Source organism: Heteronotia binoei, chromosome 7, assembly GCF_032191835.1.
Source record: "Heteronotia binoei isolate CCM8104 ecotype False Entrance Well chromosome 7, APGP_CSIRO_Hbin_v1, whole genome shotgun sequence".
Lineage (NCBI taxonomy): Eukaryota > Metazoa > Chordata > Lepidosauria > Squamata > Gekkonidae > Heteronotia > Heteronotia binoei.
In genome coordinates this window covers 34,194,207-34,217,133 of record NC_083229.1, presented here as the reverse complement: position 1 = coordinate 34,217,133, position 22,927 = coordinate 34,194,207, and the positions used below count along the sequence as shown (strand labels likewise).

Sequence of the window (22,927 nt, the reverse complement as noted above, 5' to 3'; positions counted from 1 at the left end):
AAAATGTATAGATCAGGGATGGCCAAACTGCAGCTTGGGAGCCACATGTGGCTCTTTCACACATATTGTGTGGCTCTCAAAGCCCCCACTGCCCTGTCACCTGGCTTGGAGAAGGTATTTGTTTCTTAAATCACATCTCCCAGTCAAGTCAACTGGTGAAAGTTGCTTTCTTTCCATGTCTCTCTCCTTTCCCCCCTCTATTTCCTCCTTCCCTTCCTCCTCTCAAACATCTGGTGTTCATGTCTTGCGGCTCTCAAACATCTGACATTTATTTTATGTGGCTCTTATGTTAAGCAAGTTTGGCCACCCCTGATATAGATCTTAAGCTTCTGCAACATTTGGATTATTTTTTACTGGTTTGTTCTCTGTGTATTAGGTTCTTTTGGCTTTAGAAGCCAAAGTGTTAGTTGTGATTACTCAATAGTAAATTTTGATTTTTTTCCACCTCTCACTCCCAAGTGATGAATAAAATGTTATGGAGGTTATTTGCAGCCATCTTACAGTGTGTATGTATGTGGAGGGGGTACCATTGCAGATAGTCAGAACTTCTGTCTTTGACTCTCTTCTTCAATACATGGACATATATAGTGAATGTGACTGCCCTTCAATGTAGATGGTGGTTTTTCACTGGAAGTCTTTCAGTATTGTCTCCTTGTATGCTGTAGAAGCCCAATGGTTTGCAGTAGATTATGAGGATGACATGATCATATCATGGGTAGGCAATCATTTTGGGCCTGAGGACAGTGTGACCTAGAACAGCATTCCTCAGACTTTAGCAACTCCGTTGCTGATTTAAATTTTTTCAGGGGTAAGATGCCCAAACTTTCTCTTTCACCCTTTCCCAAATACACCATTCCTTGTACAGGTCTTTTCAAAGCATGCAAATTGTGAATTGCGCATGGAACTTTTGTCTCTCACATCCTCATAGTAATACAGTGAGGCTGTTTTTAGTTACACTTTAAAAGCAATTTTAGGTGGGGGAATGTTGTACTGTCTCTACGTGGCTTACAAGGACAGTTGTCATAGGGTAGCTGATTCTACAGGGCCACAACTTAAAAGGCTCTGACCCATGCTCTAATTATTCCAGCCCTTTGAATGGAAGAGACTTGGCACCATGCCAAGAAACTCTATTATTATAGTTAATTACTTCTTGATAGAAGTCATCAGAATAAGGAAGGGGAGGGACTTCCAAGCTGGCAGTCAGTGTTTTGCCCACATCATTGTATTGTCACCAAATGCACTGCTTTTCACACAGAAGTTAATGTAACCTATTCATTTATGTAGGAAAGAGTAAAAGGATACCTTTGGAGAAGACATGCAAGGGGCCTAAATTGTCCCCTGCAAAATTCAAAAACAATAGGTAGCTTCTCATTTTTCCAAATAATTTGATTTGTTCCATAGAACCCAATTGGAGACCAGCTATCTCTTTGCCCTTGCCCAGGAATTCTTAATAAACTATGAAGGGATATGACTCAGAAACTCAAATAGGAGAGAGAGAAGCTACTTCCTAGATGTAAATACCCAATCCATCAGCTGCTTGTGAATGGCCTTTGGGTATGAGCTCATGCATTTGATTTATATTACAGACATTGCTGAGAGAGGTAATAGCAAAACCCTGACAGGTTTATCACCAGCCAGCATCACCTGATGCACCAAGTGGCAATGCTGTCTGGTGACTAATCAAGCGATAACTTAATGGCAACAACTTCGCACATTCAAGTTGTCCAGTGATACAACTGAAGTGCCATGTGAAGAACATGACATGTGAATTCCCTTTTTTGTGTTACTCTGCAGTGATGCCCAAGAGACAAACAATTAAGGGAGATTCATTGCACATTGATGTAGCTTGTTATAAAATGTATACATTCTTGAGGCTATATCTATATCCAACACAAAAAACAGCCTGGAGAACTGGCAGCATATGAAATGAGAGACATGCATTTCCAGCATTGGGATCTGAGGATGCTAGAAAGCTGGGCAGGCAATCCTTCATATATGTGAGGGTTACATCTGGTTGCTCTTCAGATGTGAGCCGGGCAAAGGTAGGGGTAGGGGTATTCTTTTGTGGCCCTAACAAGTCTGAGGAAATCAGACTTGCTTGGGTGTGTGGAGTCACCCCTGGCCATCTACAGGTTTTATGGGGCATGGAGCAGGTGTGATCTTGGGTGCCCTGCTGTAAGGACCCATGCAAAAAGCTAGGGGACCACATGCAAGAATTCTTGCATTAATGGACCACATATGACGATTAGGTTTTTTAACTTTCTGCTGGCAACACACAGGATGATGGGGTATGGTGGGGACAGAGATAGTGAAAGGTAAAAAAAAAATGGTTTAAAAAGCCATAGAGATTTGAAATTCTTAGAATGTTGCACCACACCTTGCCATTTTTGCTTCTGGTGAATACTGAGTAGTGGTGGGAGGTTGCCTGCTATGGTGAGTGACTTGGGATCCTTAGTGAGTTGTACCTATTCTATGCCCAATATTATTCACTCTGTATCTGCATGCTTGTTCTGATGGACAGCTGAGGCTGGTGAGATTTAGGGAGGTCAAAACAGTGTTTCCCAGTGTGATGATCCTTTCATGCTTGTAAAGACTCAAAGAGCCACTACAAAACCTTGGCCTTATGATCTGGAAGTAATTTTATTTCTGCTTCCCCTTGAGGATAGATCCCTTTCTGGTCCCTTGATCCTGCCATTAAATTTGACAGCCTCTGTTTGAGTGCTGCTTCAGCCTCTCACAATAACATGACTAGCTAACAAAGATTTGGTTGGCTAGTTGAAAGTTCACTTTGTGAATAATATCATCTCTTTGGCCTGGTTGCTTCCACAAGCACTATTATTTCCCCTGTAAGATTCTTCCAACACTCCTCTTTCTCCATGATTTCTTTTCCTGCTCATCCTTTTGCATCTCTCTTTTCTTCATCTGCTTCCTCCACAACATTTAGTTGCTGACCTAAGGCTGTGGTCAGATGAGCACTTTGATCTTAAGTCTATAGAGTTGCCAGGTCCAATTCAAGAAATATCTGGGGACTTTGGGGGTGGAGCCAGGAGCAAGGTTGTGACAAGCATAATTGAACTCCAAAGGGAGTTCTGGCCATCATGTTTAAAGGGACTGCACATCTTTTAAATGCCTTCCCTCCATGGGAAATAATGAAGGATAGGGGCATCTTGTTTTGGGGCTCATAGAATTGGATCTCCTGGTCCAATTTTTTGAAACTTTGAAAGTGTTTTGAGGAGAGGCACTGGATGCTGTGCTGAAAATTTGGCGCCTCTACCTCAAAAAACAGTCCCCCAGAGCCCCAGATACTCATGGATCAATTCTCCATTATATCCTGTGGGAATCGGTCTCCATAGGGAAGAATGGAGTGCCCAGCAGACATCCCCCACTGCTTTTTGATGATCCTGAAGCAGGGAGAGGGCCTCCAAACTGGTGGATCCCCTGCCCCTAACTGGGGATTGGCAACCCTAAAAAGTCTATACTGTGTTCCCTTCCAAATTTAAAGTGTACAATCAAACAGTGACATCTGCCTCCTGTGCACCAGTTGTTGACACCCTGTTCTGACCTGCCTTTAGATAGATAGATAGATAGATAGATAGATAGATAGATAGATAGATAGATAGATAGATAGATAGATAGATAGATAGATAAATTTATTGTCATTGTTCTCAACAAAAGAGAGCAACGAAATGAGGTGCTCTTCCACAAACATACCAACACATCAAACACACATATTCATAAACTATTTAAATACATCTAAAACCATTTAAACCATTTAAACCATTTAAATCCATCTAAAACAGATAATCATTCATAAAACCATTAAAACCATATAAACCATTTAAATACATCTAAAACAAATAGTCATTCATAACCCTGCATTTAACCTAACCACAGCACTTGGATAGAAACTGTCCTTAAATCTGTTTGTCTTAGCCTTCAACACTCTATATCGTCTACCTGACGGTAAGATCTCAAATAGCAAATGACCCAGATGTGAAGGGTCCCTTAGGATCATTTGTATCTTCCTTTTACATCCCATATTATACAGATCCACCAATGAGGGGAGAGAACATCCACAAATCTTTTGTGCTCTTCTCATCACTCTTTGGAGCACCCTTCTCTCTGCTTCCGTGCAGAGCAGAGAGTGATTAGGCACCAGGGAAAGCCCGGTCCTTATGAATGTCATTGTTTTCCTCTCACATTTGTAGATGTCTGAACTCCCCTGTTGTGAACTGAAGATGTTTGGGAAGTGTGAATCTTCCTGTCCACACCCCCCCCCCCTTTTGATTATGTAGCATTGCATGCATAAATGCATAATTGCCTCTAGGTCATCAATCACCACTTGTGTGTTTATTATTTGCAGTTTAGAGACATCTCTCTCTTTGTCTCTCATAAGAGCTTCTCTAGATTGTGTTTTTCTTAAGAAAACCTCCAAGGTAGTTTCAAAAACACTTCCCCCACACTGAACTACATATCCCAGCAGCCTTCTTCAGTGATCCCATTGGCCACCAGCCACCACCATTCTGCCAGGAGTTTGAAGCACTGTTTTCCATAGGCGCTTATGCACATGCTCAGAAGACAAATGATGAAAAAAAGCTGCCTGACCACCCACTCCATGGTTGCTGCACAGCAGTAATCTGATCAGTCAACTATGGATCGAGTGCAGGTTGAAACAGGTTACAGTCTGATCACAAATTAGAATAAACCCTTGGATTAATTAGAGATGGGGCCAGACTGTGCTAAATCTGTTGTCTGACTGTAGCCAAAGAGTAGCAGTTCTTTTACAAAGGAATTTCAGAGGGAGATGAGAGAGACTGCTGAATTGCAACTGATAATGAAGTTCAAGACAGGGCATCCTCCTGGACTGAATTGAGACCTGTCTCATCACTAGTGCTGATTTCTGCATGCCTACTATCCCAATCATGCCTGCTATTGCCATTCACCTGCTATTGTAATTCAGCATCTTAAACTATTCCACTTTCCAAGATATAAGAATAAATGTACTTACATTCTAGCTATATCTGATATCTAAAGAAGTGAACAGTGACTCATGAAAGCTCATACCTTGTCACAAATGTTGTTAGTCCGTTAGATGATATTGGACCCTTGCTGTTTTCCACTGCTTTCTCCACTCATCCTTTCCTCGGATTCCAGTTTTTTACCCTCTTGCCTTTTCTGCTTCCTTCCTTTAGCCATTCAGTCCATCCACCAGCCCTTCTGGATTGTTTTGTACAATTTACCAGCCAAATAGACCTTTCACCTCTGCGTTATTTATGAACAATCTATTGCTTACAATTTCTCCTGGAGCATTTTTAAAATATCACTACAGCTACAGTGCTACACTTTTGTAAGCTCATTAACTTTAGTGGAGTTAGAAGAATGTAACTTTTTTTAGGACTGCACAGCAAATGAGCTAAAATCATGTCTTCGAACACTAGATGAAATGAAGGGGCAGGGCCTTAGCCAGGAATTTTTTCCTGATTAATTAAATTAAATTTGATTAATAATTTGAACATAAATTAATTTAAATTGAGCATGACTAGCAAGTGGAAGCAATGACCCTGGCAGCATCTTTGAGAGTCTCTTTCAGAGCCAGCTTGGTGTAGTGGTTAAGTGCGTGGACTCCTATCTGGGAGAACCGGGTTTAATTTCCCACTCCTCCACTTGCAGCTGCTGGAATGGCCTTGGGTTAGCCATAGCTCTAGCAAGAGTTGTCCTTGAAAGGGCAGCTTCTGTGAAAGCTTTCTCAACCCCACCCACCTCACAGGGTGTCTGTTGTAGGGGAAGAAGATAAAGGAGATTGTAAGCCATTCAGAGAGAAAGGTGTGGTATAAATCTGCAATTCTTTTTCTTCTTCATCATAAGAACATAAGAGAAGCCATGTTAGATCAGGCCAATTATACACACACACATACACACATATATATACACACTGTGGCTAATAGCCACTGGTGAACCTCTGCTCCATATTTTTATCTAACCCCCTCTTGAAACTGGCTATGCTTGTAGCTGCCACCACCTCCTGTGGCAGTGAATTGCACATGTTAATCACCCTTTGGGTGAAGAAGTACTTCCTTTTTTCCGTTTTAACCCGACTGCTCAGCAATTTCATCCAACACCCATGAGTTCTTGTATTGTGAGAAAGGGAGAAAAGTACTACTTTCTCTACTTTCTCCATCCCATACATAATCTTGTAAACCTCTATCATGTCACCCTGCAGTTGACGTTTTTCCAAGCTAAAGAGCTCCAAGCGTTTTAACCTTTCTTCATAGGGAAAGTGTCCCAACCCTTTAATCATTCTAGTTGCCCTTTTCTGCACTTTTTCCAATGCTATAATATCCTTTTTGAGGTGCGGTGACCAGAATTGTACACAGTATTCCAAATGAGACTGCACCATCGATTTATACAGGGGCATTATGATACTGGCTGATTTGTTTTCAATTCCCTTCCTAATAATTTCCAGCATGGTGTTGGCCTTTTTTATTGCAATCGCACACTGTCCTGACATTTTCAGTGAGTTATCTACCATGACCCCAAGATCTTGGTCAGTCTCTGCCAGTTCACACCTCATCAATTTGTATTTGTAGCTGGGATTTTTGGCCCCAATGTGCATTACTTTACACTTAGCCTCATTGAACCTCATCTGCCACATTGACGCCCACTCACCCAGGCTCAACAGATCCCTTTGGAGTGCCTCACAATTCTCCCTGGTTCTCACCACCCTGAACAATTTAGTGTCATCTGCAAACTTGGCCACTTCACTGCTTACTCCCAACTCCAAATCATTTATGAACAAGTTAAAGAGCATGGGACCAGTACTGAGCCCTGTGGTACCCCACTGCTTACCGTCCTCCACTGCGAAGACTGGCCATTTATACTCACTCTCTGCTTCCTATTAATTAGCCAGTTTTTGATCCACAAGAGGACCTGTCCTTTTACTCCATGACTCTAGAGCTTACTAAGGAGTCTTTGATGTGGTACTTTATCAAAAGCTTTCTGGAAGTCAAGGTAAACAACATCTATTGGGTCTCCTTTGTCCACATGTTTGTTCACCCCCTCAAAAAATGTATTAGGTTAGTGAGGCAAGATCTTCCCTTACAGAACCCATGCTGAGTCTTCCTCAGTAACTTGTGTTCATCAATGTGCCTACTCATTCTGTCCTTGATAATGGTTTCTACCAACTTTGCTGGTATTGAAGTCAGACTGACTGACCTGTAATTTCCCGGATCTCCTCTGGAACCCTTTTTAAAGATGGGGGTGACATTTGCTACCTTCCAGTCCTCAGGAACGGAGGCAGATTTCAATGAAAGATTACATATTTTTGTCAGAAGATTCACAAGTTCAACTTTGAGTTCTTTCAGAACTCTTAAATGTATGCCATCCGGACCTGGTGACTTATTAGTTTTTAATTCGTCTATCAGTTGTAGGACCTCCTCTCTTGTCACCTCAATCTGACTCAGGTCTTTCAACACCCCTTCCAAAATAAGTGGTTCTGGAGCAGGCAAACACTTCTCATCTTCCACAGTGAAGACTGATTTGCCACAGCCTGTGTTCCCTTTTATTAATCGCACTTGGACTAGCTTTCCACCGCTTAAAGGAGTCCTTCTTACCTTTTACAGCTTCCATTACTTTGTTTGTTAACCATGCAGGCCTTTCTTATACCTGTTTGTGCCTTTCCTAACTTGTGGTATATATTTTATCTGAGCTTCTTAGGATTGCAGTTTTAAATAGTCTCCAAGCTTCCCCAAGGGTTTTGACTGTATTTACCTTTCCTTTCCGTTTCCTCTTCACATGCCTCCTCATCTCAGAGAATTTACCCCTTTTAAAGTTAAACATGGTTGTGCTTGTCTTTTGGGGCAACTCTCTATTTATACAAATGGTGAAATCAATAACGTTATGGTCACTGCTCCCAAGTGGTGCGATCACTTTTACATCTCTCACCAAGTCTTGGGCATTATTTAGGGCCAAATCCAGGATTGCCCCACCCCTGGTAGGTTCTGTGACCATCTGCTCCATAGCACAGTCATTGAGCACAGTCAGAGCCCCCAAGAGCTGGTCCTCCACCTCCCTCCAGCCCACCCCTGCCTTGGGCCAAGAGTAGGAGGTCACTGTCCGGCTGCAGTTCTGCAGGATCATCTCCCTGCAAGCTCAGCCTCCATTAGTCCCATTGCTCCTCAGCTGCCTCAAGAATGACAGTGAACTATTGGGGCTGAACGGTGCCACCAGCGTTGGGAGAGACCTGGGCTTGGTGCTTATTGCTGCTGGGATGGGGGAGCTGCCAAATTAAAAGGGAGCACAGACCCATGTGCCTCCTAGCTATGGCCTTATGAAGGGGAGCTTAAGTTCAGAAATGGGATATTGTTTAAAGATATGGTTGCCAACCTGCAGGTGATGACTGGAGATCTCTTGCTATTACAACTTATTACCAGACAACAGACATCACTTCACCTGGAGAAAATGGTCACTTTGGCATTTTACCTTATGGAATTATACCCCATGGAAGTCCTTCCTTTCCTCAAACTCCACCCTCCTCAGGCTCCACCCCCTAAATCTCCAGGCATTTCCAAACCCATGGCTGACGACCCTATTTAAGGTGCTTGTTTTATTTAAGGGTTCACTTTTGGTTTTGTATTCTTGTAAACTTTGATGGTACATTAGTATTCTTCTCTATAACAGGCATGTTCAAATGAAGGATCCTTGTAACTTTATCTGGGGTTTCTCAATGTAAAGATTAATAATGAACAAGTCCCCAAAATACTGTTATTACACTCCATTCAATGTGCATATTTGGAGGAGTTTTGAATATGTTCTAGGTCACCTGGGGCTCTGTTCTGTCATACCAGAAAATGGTAAGGCACGCATTATTGAATTTCTTGGCTAGCATTTCATAACAGAGAACTCAGATCTATAATGCATCCCAGAATCCTCCACGATGTAAAGGAATTCAATGGCAGATGCACAAGCATTCTTTGACAGACAAATCAATGTGGAAAAGTTCTCTGGGGATAAAAAGTTTGCCTTGAAAGCATGAATTTGGGCTCTCCTTAGCACATCAGTGGATTTTTGTGACTCAGGTGTTTTGGGAACTCTTTTGAAGTGTTTGATGTTAGGCTCTCTAGAACATTCCTGCAATTTTTCTCATTTGAGTTCATGTTGAAATCTTATTGCAGGAGTTGTATACTCATTTTTCCTGAAGGTGTAGGGAATTAATATTAAAGTACCAGGAGCTTAAAAAGATTCATTTTTCAAACAAGAGGGGTAATAAAGATGGCAGTGAAAATAATTTGTTTTACAGAGAACATCAAATTGCATATTGTGGATTTCTTTACCATTAGAAAGTCCGTAAGCAGCATCATATAGCTGCATAATCATTTCTCTGCCCAAAATGTGAACAAGAAGTGGTATCTGCAAAATGTGAACAAGAAGTGGTATCTGCAGTAAGACCTCTCATCTTAAATCTTTATTGATAAAGTAGAAAACAGAGAAGTCACTGTTTATTATAAGATTCAGCTGCCACATATAATCCCTCATGGAATTGGATGCATCTGTCTTGGTTTGTGGTTTATTTTATGTGTTTTGTTACTTATCATGGTGGCTTTGCAAACAGTGCTATATCACTGTTGAATAAGGATGGGCTTGAATGAGTAGCTCAGGGGTGGCCAACAGTAGCTCTTCAGATGTTTTTTGCCTACAACTCCCATCAGCCTCAGCCATTGGCCATGCTGGCTGGGGCTGATGGGAGTTGAAGGCAAAAAAACATCTGGAGAGCTACCGTTAGCCACCCCTGGAGTAGATGAACAAAAGTTCATCATGAATTTTGGTTGGTTGGTGGTTTGTGATCTGATGTTTGCAACATTCCTCATGGAATGTTCACAAATGGAAAAGTTGCCATGAACTTCCATGAATTTTGATGCAGTTTGTGGTGGTTTGTGAAGAGCAGAAAGCATAGGTTTAGGTGGCTCCCTGCTTTCTGCTCTTCTTGAAAAACAGCTGAACAGCAGGGAGCATCCCACCACTCAGCTGTTTGGTTTCAAGTGGCAGTGAGCAGAAAGCAGGGATTTAATTAGCTCATGAACTGGTTCAGTTCACAAGCCAATATATGGGTTCGTGATTTGGTTTCACTAGGGCTGCTTTCACATCAAGGATTTTCTCATTTCAGCTGTCTGGTTTTTTTTTTTCCCTGGTTCCTTCATGACATTGTCCTTCATTTATGCTCAAACAATGAATAGCCTCTTTCCTCCACACACAACCCTGTAGTGTTTTTCTGGCAGGATGCTATATGCAGAATGCTTTTGTGATGCCCCTTTCCACTCACTTAGAGTGCCTACCACCTCTTAGGCTCAGGGAAATCAGTAGGTCAGGATATCATAAGCCACCCTTCTTGTGTCTTTTAAAATATACAGAGAGTCGTGACCATCTCACACCTCAAGTCTTTCTTTCACTCCCAGAGACATTCACAGACAGGGTAACCCACCCACCCCCTTCATTAATAAGCCCTCACTCACAGAGTTATTGGGGCTGGGACTCAAACATTGTTCCAATAACTCACTGCCACCATTTGTTCATAGGATATATGTGTATAGAGCGATATATTAAATCGTGTGTGTGTATCTTTCCCTTAGAAACACAGCCCACAGGGTTAATCAAAACAAGAAACTGTTATTTATGATAAGAACAAATCACTGAGGAAAGTATAAATAACAACATTTCCCTCCTGTTTAGCTTTTGAACTGAAGTCCTATTCCTGCATCTGAGATTCTTTGGTTACAATTTAACTATTGTCAGCTAGCTCTAAGCAGCTCTTCTGCCCAGTTCTACCATGTCAGAAATCCACTTTTCCCCCTTCTCAGTTTCTAATTTATTAATTTACTTTAAACTTATATCCTGTCCTCTTTGCTAATGGACTCAGGACGGCTAAGCAGTGAACTCTTCTATTTCTAAGTCTTGTTTTCAATTGCTCTTTTTTCATAAAATCATAGAGTTGGAAGAGACCTCCAATCTAGTCCAACCCTCTGTACAACGCAAGAAATTCACAAATACTCCCGCCCCCCCATACATCCCCAGTGACCCCTGCTCCACACCCAGATGATGGCAAAAACCTCCAGGATCCCTTGCCAAGCTGGCCTGGAGAAAAGTTTCTGACTGACCCCAAAATAGCAATCAGCATTTCCCTGGGCATGTAAGAAAGGGCCACGAGAACTAAACACTGATGTCACTCTTCCTGTCCTCCTTCTCATGATGCCTAAATTCACATCAGCATTGCTGTCCTCTTTTTAAAAACCTCCAAGGAAAGGGAGCCCACCACCTCCTGAGGAAGCCTGTTCCACTGAGGAACTGCTCTGTCAGGAAGTTCTTCCTAATGTTTCCAATCCGCAGTCTCAGCAATCTGTCCACTCTCAATGACTGCTCTTAGGGAGAGTGTGAACCTAGCCTTTTCATCACAGCCTTGTAATTGCTGGTACCAATAAAATATTTTAATTTTTGGGGGGCAGGACAATTTCTGTTTCCACTTTAGTACTTTCCATTTTGGTTCTCAATTTCTGGAGTAGAAAGCACTCCCTCCCATCTCCACCTAGAGCCTGGATTATGAATTTCTAATTCAGAGATCCTTTTAACATCTGAAACCCATCCATTATTGCTGTCATTTTGCATGATGATTGGCTTCCTATTTGGGGACTCCATTTTTGCAGTGGAAAGCTCCTTTCCTCTGCTGGCAGATTACTGAAATGCTTCCACTTTGGGCTCCATTTTTGCCCTGAAAACCCACCCCATAGTGTATTTCTTCCTGTTTTGGATCTATTTCACCAACGGTTGCATTGTCAATTGGACCATCACCAAAAACCTCTCCAGTTTAGATATTACACAAGATGCAGGCAGCTTCTGTTCGTAGTTTTCTATTGTGAGTGGTCCAAAACTGTCTGAATTTTGCAGATAGGAGGGAGATATCTTAAATCAGGGATTCCCAATATTTTTTTTTGTGTGGGCACCTTTGGAAGTCTAACACCACCATGTTTTTGTTTTTAAATCTGCACAGCCAAGCAAATCTCCTGTGGCCAATCAGAAGTCCTATATTTAAGGCCCCCATCCACTTTCTGATAATATTTGGTGGTCATTAGGGAAGGTATCAATGGGTGCCATGGACACCATGTTGGGAACCCCTGTCTTAAAATTGCCTGTTGAGGATATGTGTGCATTTCTAATATAGTTTATTTAGGCTTTAGTTGGAACTGGAAAGCCCCACTAGAAACAACTTGGATACAATGAAGTTCTTGTGGCTTGGAACCAATGATGTATGTAAACATATAAATGGACAGTGCAATTTCACTTGGGCAAGATTTTGCACAACGCCCAGAGCTTTCCACCCTGTATATTAAAGACCCAGAAATAGGCCCTGTAATAAAATCTCACACAAGACTTTGTGAAAACTGAAGCCCAAGTGAGCACAAGCAACTACCACAGTCCTTTTTTAAAAAAAATTCTTCTTTCACAAGAGCTCTGGTGCAAGCAGAAATTGTGCAAGGGATCTAACTCATTGTTTTCAATGGGACTTAAGAAGAGAGCCTGTAGTGCCATGGTTAGAGTGTCAAGCTAAGTTGTGGGAAACTGGGGTACAATTCTCTACTTTGCTGGTGATTCTGGGCCAGTCAGCCTAGCCTACCTTACATCCTGTTGTGCAAATTACATGGGGAAGGGAGAACTTGAAATCCCTAGAAGAAGGGTAATAGAAAAAAAATGTGATAGGAAGAAATAGATTTATCCATGGTTAACTTTAGCTGGGTTTGGTCAAATGTTTTCCCAGAGATTTGAAATAGTGCTGTCATGCCCACAATATATACATTCAAACATCTTTTTTGTGTCCTGTTAAGATGTCTGGCCAAGATTGTTTGCCAGGTTTTTGTTGCATTTCTTTAAAATGGCCAAAACCTACATTAGAATGAACGCCTTTACTCTAGTCAAAGGTTGCTCTATCATTTGGTATGAATTATTCACAGTTCATGTGGCTTTGCACAGCCTATGAAAAAATCTCATCCCAACTCTGAGATGAGAAGAATAGAAAGTGCCTGTTGCAGAACTTTGCCATTTGTTAGATTTAAAAATAGGTTGTATGGCACTTCTTTATTATGTATTTTAGCTAACCAAAGCTTGCATAAATGTTCAGTCATCCCATACTAGCTGTCTTTAAGTAATTTCAGCCTGGATTTATTTATTAACTATGCATTAATTCAGTCAATTAATCAATCATTTATGATCAAGGCTGCAGGCCTAAATATGTTTATTTGAAAGTAAATTGCTTTGAGGTCCATGAGGCTTACTTCCAAATAGATATGGTTAGGAAGCACTGATTTTCAAGTAAATATTGGCTCAATCAAAGTTGGCCACAGAGTCTTATTATGTTGAACACACTCTGATAATCAAGTTCCATAGGAACAAAACAAGATAGAAGCAGGGCAGATGAAGAATGGCCATCTGATTCAATTATTTGACCAACCTCTGGAAGAAAGACAAGCAGCAGTTTAGGAGCGTATGGACAATGCCCGTAGGGATGCCAGCCTCCAGGTGGGGCCTGAGGATCTCCTGGAATTATGGCTCATCTGGAGATTGCATAGATCAGATCCTCTGGAAAAAATGGATGCTTGGAGGGTGGGCTCTATGGCACTATACTCCAGTGAGGTCCCTGTTCTTCCCCGGCTTCACCCCCAAAACTCCTGGAGTTTTCCAGCCTGGAGCTGACAACCCTAAATTGTGGGATGTGGGAACTATTAGAACCTTGGGCTCTTCTGTATTCTCATTTTCTTTGCTTGTGTGTTCTTATTGCTTTGGGTGGTTTTTCCTGTTCTGTACATATTTTGCTCCTTCCATATTACATTGCTATATGTCTGCCATAAAAACCTGCAGTTTAGATTGATGGGTTTTTATGCTGGACATAAAGTGATGTAATATCGAATTGGCTGTAAGGGAGCAAAACACGTGCGGAACAGTAGAAAAACCACAAAGCAATAAGGACACATCCAAACAAGGAAAAAGAGAGTGTGGAAGAACCCCATGTCCTTAGGAGGTACTTCTGTATCTGAGATTTCCACCATTTAACAGTAATTGTATCTGTTCAAGGAATAACAGAGATTGTAGTTCTGAGAGCTGTGTGGAAACACTAACAGAAAAGTAATGGTACATTAAACTACAGTTCTCAGAATTCTACCCAGTAAGCCGCAATAATTAAACCATATAATAGTGTAGATAGGCCCTAACTCTTACAAAGACCACCAAGATGGCAGGTATGCCAGTTAAGGGGAATAAGCAGATGACTGACCCCAACCCAATATCTAATTCTTTTTACAAGTGGCAGTGAAGTAGTTAACTATTCTAATCCTCACTATTTTAACTAGGGGAGCAAGAAACTTACCAAAAGGGTTTATCTTCTTCCGACCTTGTTTGCACAGTTTTCTGCTAGAAGCAATGTGTGCCTAAAACTGAGCAACAGGGGCTAATCTAGGCTAATCATTACCATGATAAATGAATTAAGAAATTGCATTAAGGTAGAGTTCAAGCATTGTTTTGTTTTTTTTCCTACTTGCCTCAATTGGATTTGCTTCTTCCTGGGTAGCATTCATTTGTGACATGCTAATCTTAAACCAAATGCTTAAGAGTCAATATTTATTTGATGATTATCAATTTACTGAAACAGATTCATGCTGAGCAAATAAGAGGACCAATTAGCATGGACAACATCATATGGTTTTAGGCATATAAATTTCTAGGGCATTGTCCCCTGCAGCAGCAGCAGTAGCAGAAGAAGAAGAGGATGAGGAGGTGGAGGAGGAAATTGGATTTATACCCCACCCTTCACTTGGAGTCTCAGAGTGGCTTACAATCTCCTTCCCTTCCTCTCCCTGCAACAGGCACCCTGTGAGGTAGGTGGGACTGAAAGAGCTCTGAGAGAACTGCTTTTGAGAGAACAGTTCTGAGAGAACTGTAGCTGACCCAAGGTCACCCAGCTGGCTGCCTGTGGAGAAGTGGGGAATCAAACCCAGTTTTCCAGATTAGAGTCCATCGCTTTTAACCACAAGGATCAGGGAGCACTGGCCCAATTACTGCAGGCAAGTGGTAACTCTACTGTGAACAAATTCTGATAATTTCTATATTATTGGGCAAAACTTCTGTAAAACATTGGCACTAGAGTGAGGACCTGGTGCTCGAGGAGGGAATTAACTGGTTCTTCCCCTTTCATGTTTTGTTGTTTGTATTGTGTCCCTATTGTTTTGGGGAGGGGGTTTCTTTTCCACGGGCATTTTGTTGCATCTAGTAGTTGGTTCAGTATTACATTGCTGTATGTGTGGCATATTCCTCTGAAGTTGGGAGATAACAGTGATATTATATTGAATCGAGTCCTAGTTTGCAAAAAGCCAGGAGAAAAGTAGTCTTCCTGATCACCTTGGACAGGGCATTCTGTTGAACCAGCATGTGTGTAGTGCTTAAGAGCAGTGGACTCTAATCTGGAGAATCAGATTCGATTTTGCATTCTTCCACATGGAGCCAGCTGGGTGACTTTGGGCCAGTCACAGTTCTCTCAGAGCTCTCTCAGGCCAGCTCACCACCTAGCAGTGCATAACATTAAAAGGAGCTAGTACTTCAGGCAGCCAGACAATCTTCGGACTCCCTGGCTATACCACATACAACGCCATACAATCATTATTATTATTATTTGGCCATTCTGTAAAGTTGAAGCCACAATGGAGAAAACATGTGTACAAGCAGTTGTTGACTCTGCCCATTTGCAGGTTGACAACTGCCTAAGGTCCTGCTCAGATGGGCGAAGTTGCCCTGGCAAAGTATGGGGAGAGGCGGTCGTGCAGAGAAGAACTCAAAAGCTCACACAAAGCTTTTTAATGCTGTTGTGGTTCCTCTTAATAATACGTATTCTAAGGCTTTTTATTCTTGGCACAGAGACAATGTTAGTGTTAAGAGAATGGTTAGTCAAGCAGAACTGAGCACAGAAATATAAGGGAAGAAGAAGAAGACTACAGATTTATACCCCCCTTCTCTCTGAATCAGAGACTCAGAGCGGCTTTCAATCTCCTATATCTTCTCCCCCCACAACAGACATTCTGTGAGGTGGGTGGGGCTGAGAGGGCTCTCACAGCAGCTGCCCTTTCAAGGACAGCTCTTGCGAGAGCTGTGGCTAACCCAAGGCCATTCCAGCAGCAGCAAGTGGAGGAGTGGGGAATCAAACCCGGTTCTACCAGATAAGAGTCCGCACACTTAACCACTACACCAAACTACACCACAATAGGATGAGTTCCAGTGTGATGGTTATTGTCAGGAACAGATGCCTTACAACAGCTTTAGCTACTGGTCCATTGTTACCTTTAAAAAAAGTTCATAGCACAGACCCTATAAAATGCTTTAAGTGGCAATTTACCTCTTGTGGTAAATTAAGGCTCTCCAAAATCCTTCAAAGACAGCAGCAAAAAATTTAAATTGCTTCCAGAAAGACAAATAAGTCTTTTAAGGGCCGTGAGAAACAAAAGTTGCCTCTTTGCTTTTCTGTGTTTGTGCTGCAGCTTGATTTTTCTTAAAAGAGTGTTTTGGTTGCAACGGTTTGTGAACTTAACAGAGGTTTTGTTTTAGATTTGTTATCCCAGGCTCCAAAACAAACACCCACATACCTCCAACTCTAATTAACAGAACCTAATAAGTTGACATACTAAGAAATTCATTACGAACACACACTGTTTTGCAGATAGGTTGTTCCAATTATTTTCTTCTGAATGGGGGCTCACAGAATTTGGAGTGGGGAAGAATCTGTGTCTGGTTCCCAAGTGCTGCTTTACCTGTTTGTAAGTGATAAGCTGAGTGAGACAGACTTGTGCAACCTGTGGATAAGGGAAGTAGTTGCCTTGGCAACTGTGGGGAGTGCAGAATTCCGTGCACCTGGCTTTGTCTGTGTGACTATGTCTGTGTGCATTTTGTGGTATAGATACGGAATTCATGTATTTCAAGCATGAGCAAAAAATTAACTACTGCTGTTCTGTGGTTGTGAAACCTTTGAAATGGGCTATGAAATCCCTGTATCCCCATAAACAGCTGTTACAAAGTTTAGCTACCAATAAATACACTGGCTGACATGCATTATCATGCAATCCTTTTCTATTCCTGCCTCATCCTCTATTGGGGACATAGCCCTGCCTCAGTGTGTGTGTGGTGGAGACATAATAATAATATTGATAAACTGCCGTCACAAGAACAAAATAAACAACAGGAAGACCTTTGAAAAGATATATCTGTTTTAACTAAATTTGGTGAAAAAATGTCTGAAAAATGTAATCCAGCCATAGTAAGCTTCCCAATCTCCAGGTGGGGCCTGGGGATCTCCTGGAATTACAACTGATCTCCAGACTACAAAGACCGATTCCACTGGAGAAAAGTATCAGTTTCTAAGGGGGGTGGGACTCTGTGGCAGTGCATCTCTCCCCTCCCCAAACTCCATCATGCCCGGGCTTCACCCCAAATTTTGAGAAATTTGCCAATCATGAGTTGGCAGCCCTACATCATAGTAAAGCACTTCTGAATGACTGTGGTCTCAATGTGAGGTAGTTAAGAGCATACTGGAGCCTTTAGATGAAATCAGTGGTATTCAGTAGCTGGTTTCTTTTTCATCTAAAAGACATAGGAAAGCTTGGGTTCAAAACTGTAAACTAGTGGTAGATAAAAAGTAAAGTGCAACTGTTGTTTCTGACACTGGGGTGATATCACTTTCATGACGTTTTCATGGCAGACTTTTTGTTTCGGAGTGGTTTGCCATTGCCTTCCGCCAGTCATCCATACTATACCCCCAGAAAGCTGGATACTCATTTTACTGCCCTCGGAAGGATGGAAGGCTGAGTCAACCTTGAGCCAGCTACTTGAACTCAGCTTCCACCGGGATTGAACTCAGGTTGTGAGCAGAGCTTGGGCTGCAGTACTGCAGCTTACCACTCTGTACCATGGGGCTCATAAGTGCTCTGTATTTTCTGTGCAGCCTAAATTTCCCATGGAATGTGAAGACACTTTTGTAAACTAATTAAATCCAGGGGGGGGTTGAAAAAAAAAAACACAGCAGGAACTCATTTGCATATTAGCTCACACACCCCTGACATCACCATTGTTTCACACAGAGCTTTTTTGTAGAAAAAGCCCAGCAGGAACTCATTTGCATATTAGGCCAAACCACCTGATGCCAAGTCAACCGGAACTGCGTTCCTGCTCAAAAAAAAGCCCCATGCAAACCCATTTAATGGTGCAGTCCTGAGCAAAGTTATGCTTTTCCAAGTCTGTGAGCTTAGAAAGGTGTAACTCTTCTTAGGATTGCACTCTGTTTTATTGCACAGTCCTTCCAATACAACATTTATTATCTCAGAAAAAATATGTATCTTCTTTATGACAACATATAGCTGAAAATGAAATGTCAGTTGCAGTTTCTGGTTTTGCCCTACTCTGCTGGAGTCCAAAGTTCCATGATGCTGGCACACCTCTGATACTGGTCTGGAATAATGCCAACATGGCTAGTCTGTATCCTGTGGCTTCTCTGTAAAGAAAACATATGTCCCAAAAGACTGGTCCTCAAGGAACTGAGGTCATAATTTCTGCACTTGAATCCAAAGCATCACCTCCCACACCGACCGATCACAGGATGGTTTGCTGACAGTGCCTTCAGCCAACCATATATGGAAGCATTCAACCAAGGCTTGCTGACGTGTACCTCTGATGGCTGTACTGTGGTCTTACCTGCATACAGAAGAATATGAACGAGGGAACCACACAATGCAGCATCTTCTGCTGGGATAGGACTATGGTATGCCCAGTAGGAGTCCTGAAACTACTTATGGGACCTGTGCAGATAGGGTTTCAAATCCTTTCCTGCATGGTGCTTGGTGGTGGAAACTGTCATCAAGTTACAGATGACCTATGGTGATCCCATGGGGCTTCCAAGAGACATTCTGTAATGTACTGAGTGACGAGCCATGTTGAAGGCAACATGCTTTATTAGCGAGTACATCACAAGGCAAAGTAACGCGGGCCGGTTCCCGATTATATACATACCCCGAAACAACCCTCATTCTGGCCAGGTCCAATCCTGGCCAGTTAAACTTCCCGCCACAGATCTTGATTGATGCGTATTAGCGGAGCTACATCTGGGGACCAGTGGACTTCCACTGGTCACCTCAGTAGCGTCCGCTGTGTTGTAACTTCAGGACTGAAATGCAAGGAACAGCACATTCAGAGGTGATTTGCTATTGCTCACCTTTGTGTAGCAACCATAGTCTTCTTTGGTGGTCTTGCATCCAAGTAATAACCAGGCCTGACCCTGCTTAGCTTCTGAAAATGGACAAGATTGGGCTGGGCTGGACTGGACTGGGCCATCCAGGTCAGTGGCTCAGTGGAGCTGCTGCAATACTCCCAAGAAAATGCTCTGAGGATCCCTCTGTTAACATTTTTCTTTTTATCAAATGTGTCTTCTGGGGCTGCAGTTTGAAGTGAGACATTATGGTGAGGGGGAGGAAGAGGAACTTTTAACACTTTCCTCTTAAGCCATTTTTTAAGCAGAAAAATAATACACACCTGAGCTATTTTTGCCAGTGGGGATGGTTATTTTTCAGTAGGGAAATGTAGTCAGATGAGAGAAACACTTCTTCCCCCAGACCAGTTTCTTTCTTTTTATTGATGGGTCAGTCTTTTTAATGGGGAAACATCATTTTTTAAAAATCCATAGTTCTTCTCTTAGTTGTGTGCTTCTCCCAAACCTCATCACTTTTCTGGGAACCGACCTTCTTAGTACATTGTGTTCAGATGGTGCAAATTATTCATTGCCAAGGCTTGTTTTTCTGTTCTTGGCTACCAATATTCTGCTTTATAGCAACATCTAGCTGTCTTTGTGGATTCAGGGCATTACACAGGAACATGCAAAGACTTCAGAAACATCAAATAGTCAACATTTATAACAACGACCATTTTGTAAATATAGTTGCTAATTGCCCAAAAATGTTCATGGAAAAAACACACACATCACAGCAGCAGTACACCAGGAGTCTAATGAATCTAATTGGCATGCCGAAGAGATTTCAGTTTTTCAAAAAATCTGTTTCATTTACATAAACGAAAAACTGCATCCTTTCCTGAGTGCTGGGAAGAAATACAGGCAAGAATAGCTCACTGTCATGGTTGTTGCTACAAGATGTTGAGGCTGCCATGACAAGATCTTTTTGCTTATGGAAGATGAACGTATGCATCTGCTTAGGTATGTAATTGAATTTTTTTTTTGCAATCTTCTGGCTGTTTCCTTTATTTAAGAAATATGAATAGGGAAATTGATGGTTTATATGTTTACTGAAATCATTGCCAGCTTCCTTTATAAGATGAGAATTTTCAAACAGATACAAGCCTTGGGGCTTTTGCTCAAAGGAGAAGGTACCTTGAATATGAAACTACCTGTGTTGTTCTGCGTCACGCAAAGTATACAAGCAAATGAAGGGTTTTTTTTTTAACCAAGGAGTTTCTGGACACTAGTGTTCCCTCTAAGCTGAATTAGCGTGAGCTAGCTCACAGATTTTTAGCCCTCACCTCACACATTTTTCTCTTAGCTCAGGAAGGATGACCCCAGAGCACACTAATTTATGCAGTAGCTCACAACTTTAATGCCAGTAGCTCACAAAGTAGAATTTTTGTTCACAAGACTCTGCAGCTTGGAGGGAACATTTACGTCTCTTGAGCTTATGAAAATGACCTGGGGGGGGGGGGGGAAGGTGGCAGAGGTGGATTGGTGGTGTATTCCTAAACTGGATTGGCTTCAGGAATCATCATAGTTGCGTACTTCCTGAGGTCCACGGCTCAACAGAGTGTTCATTGCACAATGGGGATGTGAGGTTGATCTCCCTTTTCCAGTGTGAAATGTGTCTGGTCAGAGTAGAAAAAACACACACCTTGAGCTGGCCCTAGGGTACATGGCATCCCAGGAAGACTTACCTCCTGCTGCCCTGCTCTGCGGTGCTGCGCCCCACCCTGCTTGAGGGCTGCAGCCCACAGCCTTTAGGGGTCCTTCCCCAGCTCCCCAGCAACCTCTCCCCTCCCTTCCCCAAGCCATTTCAATGCCTGGGAAGGGGTGGTGGAGTGCTGTGGCTTCCCAGGCAATTTAACCCCCCCCCCAGCAGATCAGCTGATCAGCGCGTAAAATAGCACCGGAGGCTCGCAGCTCCTATGCCAGCCCTCTGGTTCGATCAGTATCAGTGTAGGGCGAGGGCCGGCCGGGGCAGCAGCAGTGGGAACATAAGAACATAAGAGAAGCCATGTTGGATCAGGCCAATGGCCCATCCAGTCCAACACTCTGTCACACAGTGGCCAAAAAACCAGGCGCCATCAGGAGGTCCACCAGTGGGGCCAGGACACTAGAAGCCCTCCCACTGTTGCCCCCCCCAACGAACGCCACCAAAAGAGCAGCCACCATCGCTGCCTTCTCCCCACTTCCTTCCTGGATTGTGGGAAGACCAACAAAGTTTTATTCAGAATGTAAGCTTTCGTATGCAAGAACATCACTAGGAAATACATGTTCTTTTGTTTTACCTAGACTTACAGCAAGAGCAATTAACAGGCAACTTTTATTACCTTATATTGGTTTCCCATGCAAATGCTATCCAGAGTACATGGCCTTTCAATGTGTTTATTACACTATTTTGCGATTGAATCCTAACTTTTTTTTGGTATCACTTTACAGTCTTAACGACTACTCACCAGCTATATGTAGTTCTGCTCACTCTACCCCATTCCCTCATCTGAAGAATTATGCATACATATGAAAGCTTGCATTCTGAATAAAACATTGTTGGCCTTAAAGGCGATACTTGACTCCTACTTTGTTCTACTGCTTCAGACCAATACTGCTGCCCACCTGGATAGATCTGGAAGGAGTATGTGAGAATTTCACTTAACTCCCTCCTTGTAGGAGTGCAGTTAAGTGGGGAGAAGAAAGCAGCCACAAGAACCGCTTTCACACATACTGAACAACGCACTTCAGTTGTTGTTTGCAAATGTTTTTTCCTGTTTTACACAGCAAAAATCCAGTTGCAAAGTGGACTTCAGCATGTTTGAAAGCACAAATGGGAGATGGCATGGACACCCCAGGGTCTGAAGATTGCCCATCAAGAGAGCAACTGATTGTTTATCCTCTTCAAACATGATTAGGAAATACTACATAGCAATTTGCAGAAACAGGATCTTCAGACAATATACATTATGTCCATAATCCATGGAACGGGGAAAGATGTTTCAGGCAAAAATTATGCAAAGTTAGATGAGCTACATGTACATTTGCCATGTTCCCTCCAGCTATTGAAATATTCAACTGTCTTCCTTGTTTGTAGAAAATGTAAACCTGTCTGCCCTGTGGTCCAGATGTTTGCAGGGCTGAATCACATTTTTTAACCCCCCCCCCCCCGCTAAATAAGATAATAAACATGATCTTTAGATACCAACTCATTAGGCCACACACCCTGATGTCACCATTGTTTTGAACAGGGCTTTTTTGAGAAAAGCCAAGCAGGAACTCATTTGCACATTAGGCCACACCCCCTGACATCAAGCCTGCTCAAAAAAAAAGCCCTGGCTAAGACAGGAAAGAAATTTGCATGGTTGAAAAATCCCTTCTTCATGTAATTTTCTAGCACTGAATCCAAACAATAAACAGGAGTCTCTCATGGAACACTCCATTCATGAGTAGCCAATAAAAGTGAGAAAAAAGGAATGCAGTGTTTTAAATATGCTCCTCTTGTCCGTTGATTAATATGGGTGCTTTTTTTGGAATGCAATTAATTTCTTGAAACAATCTGCCCCAGATGCACATTATCTTCCAATAGATGCTACATGTTTGTGAATAATGGAAGGAGGAAAAGGAATTAATCAT

At 42.3% G+C, this 22,927-nt stretch overlaps 1 protein-coding gene across 2 annotated transcripts in view; it reads left to right on the top strand.

Moving 5' to 3' along the window:
• The window catches only part of OXR1 (oxidation resistance 1), a 280,211-nt gene that overhangs the window by 136,904 nt on the left and 120,380 nt on the right, over positions 1–22,927 (top strand). The window lies entirely within an intron of this gene.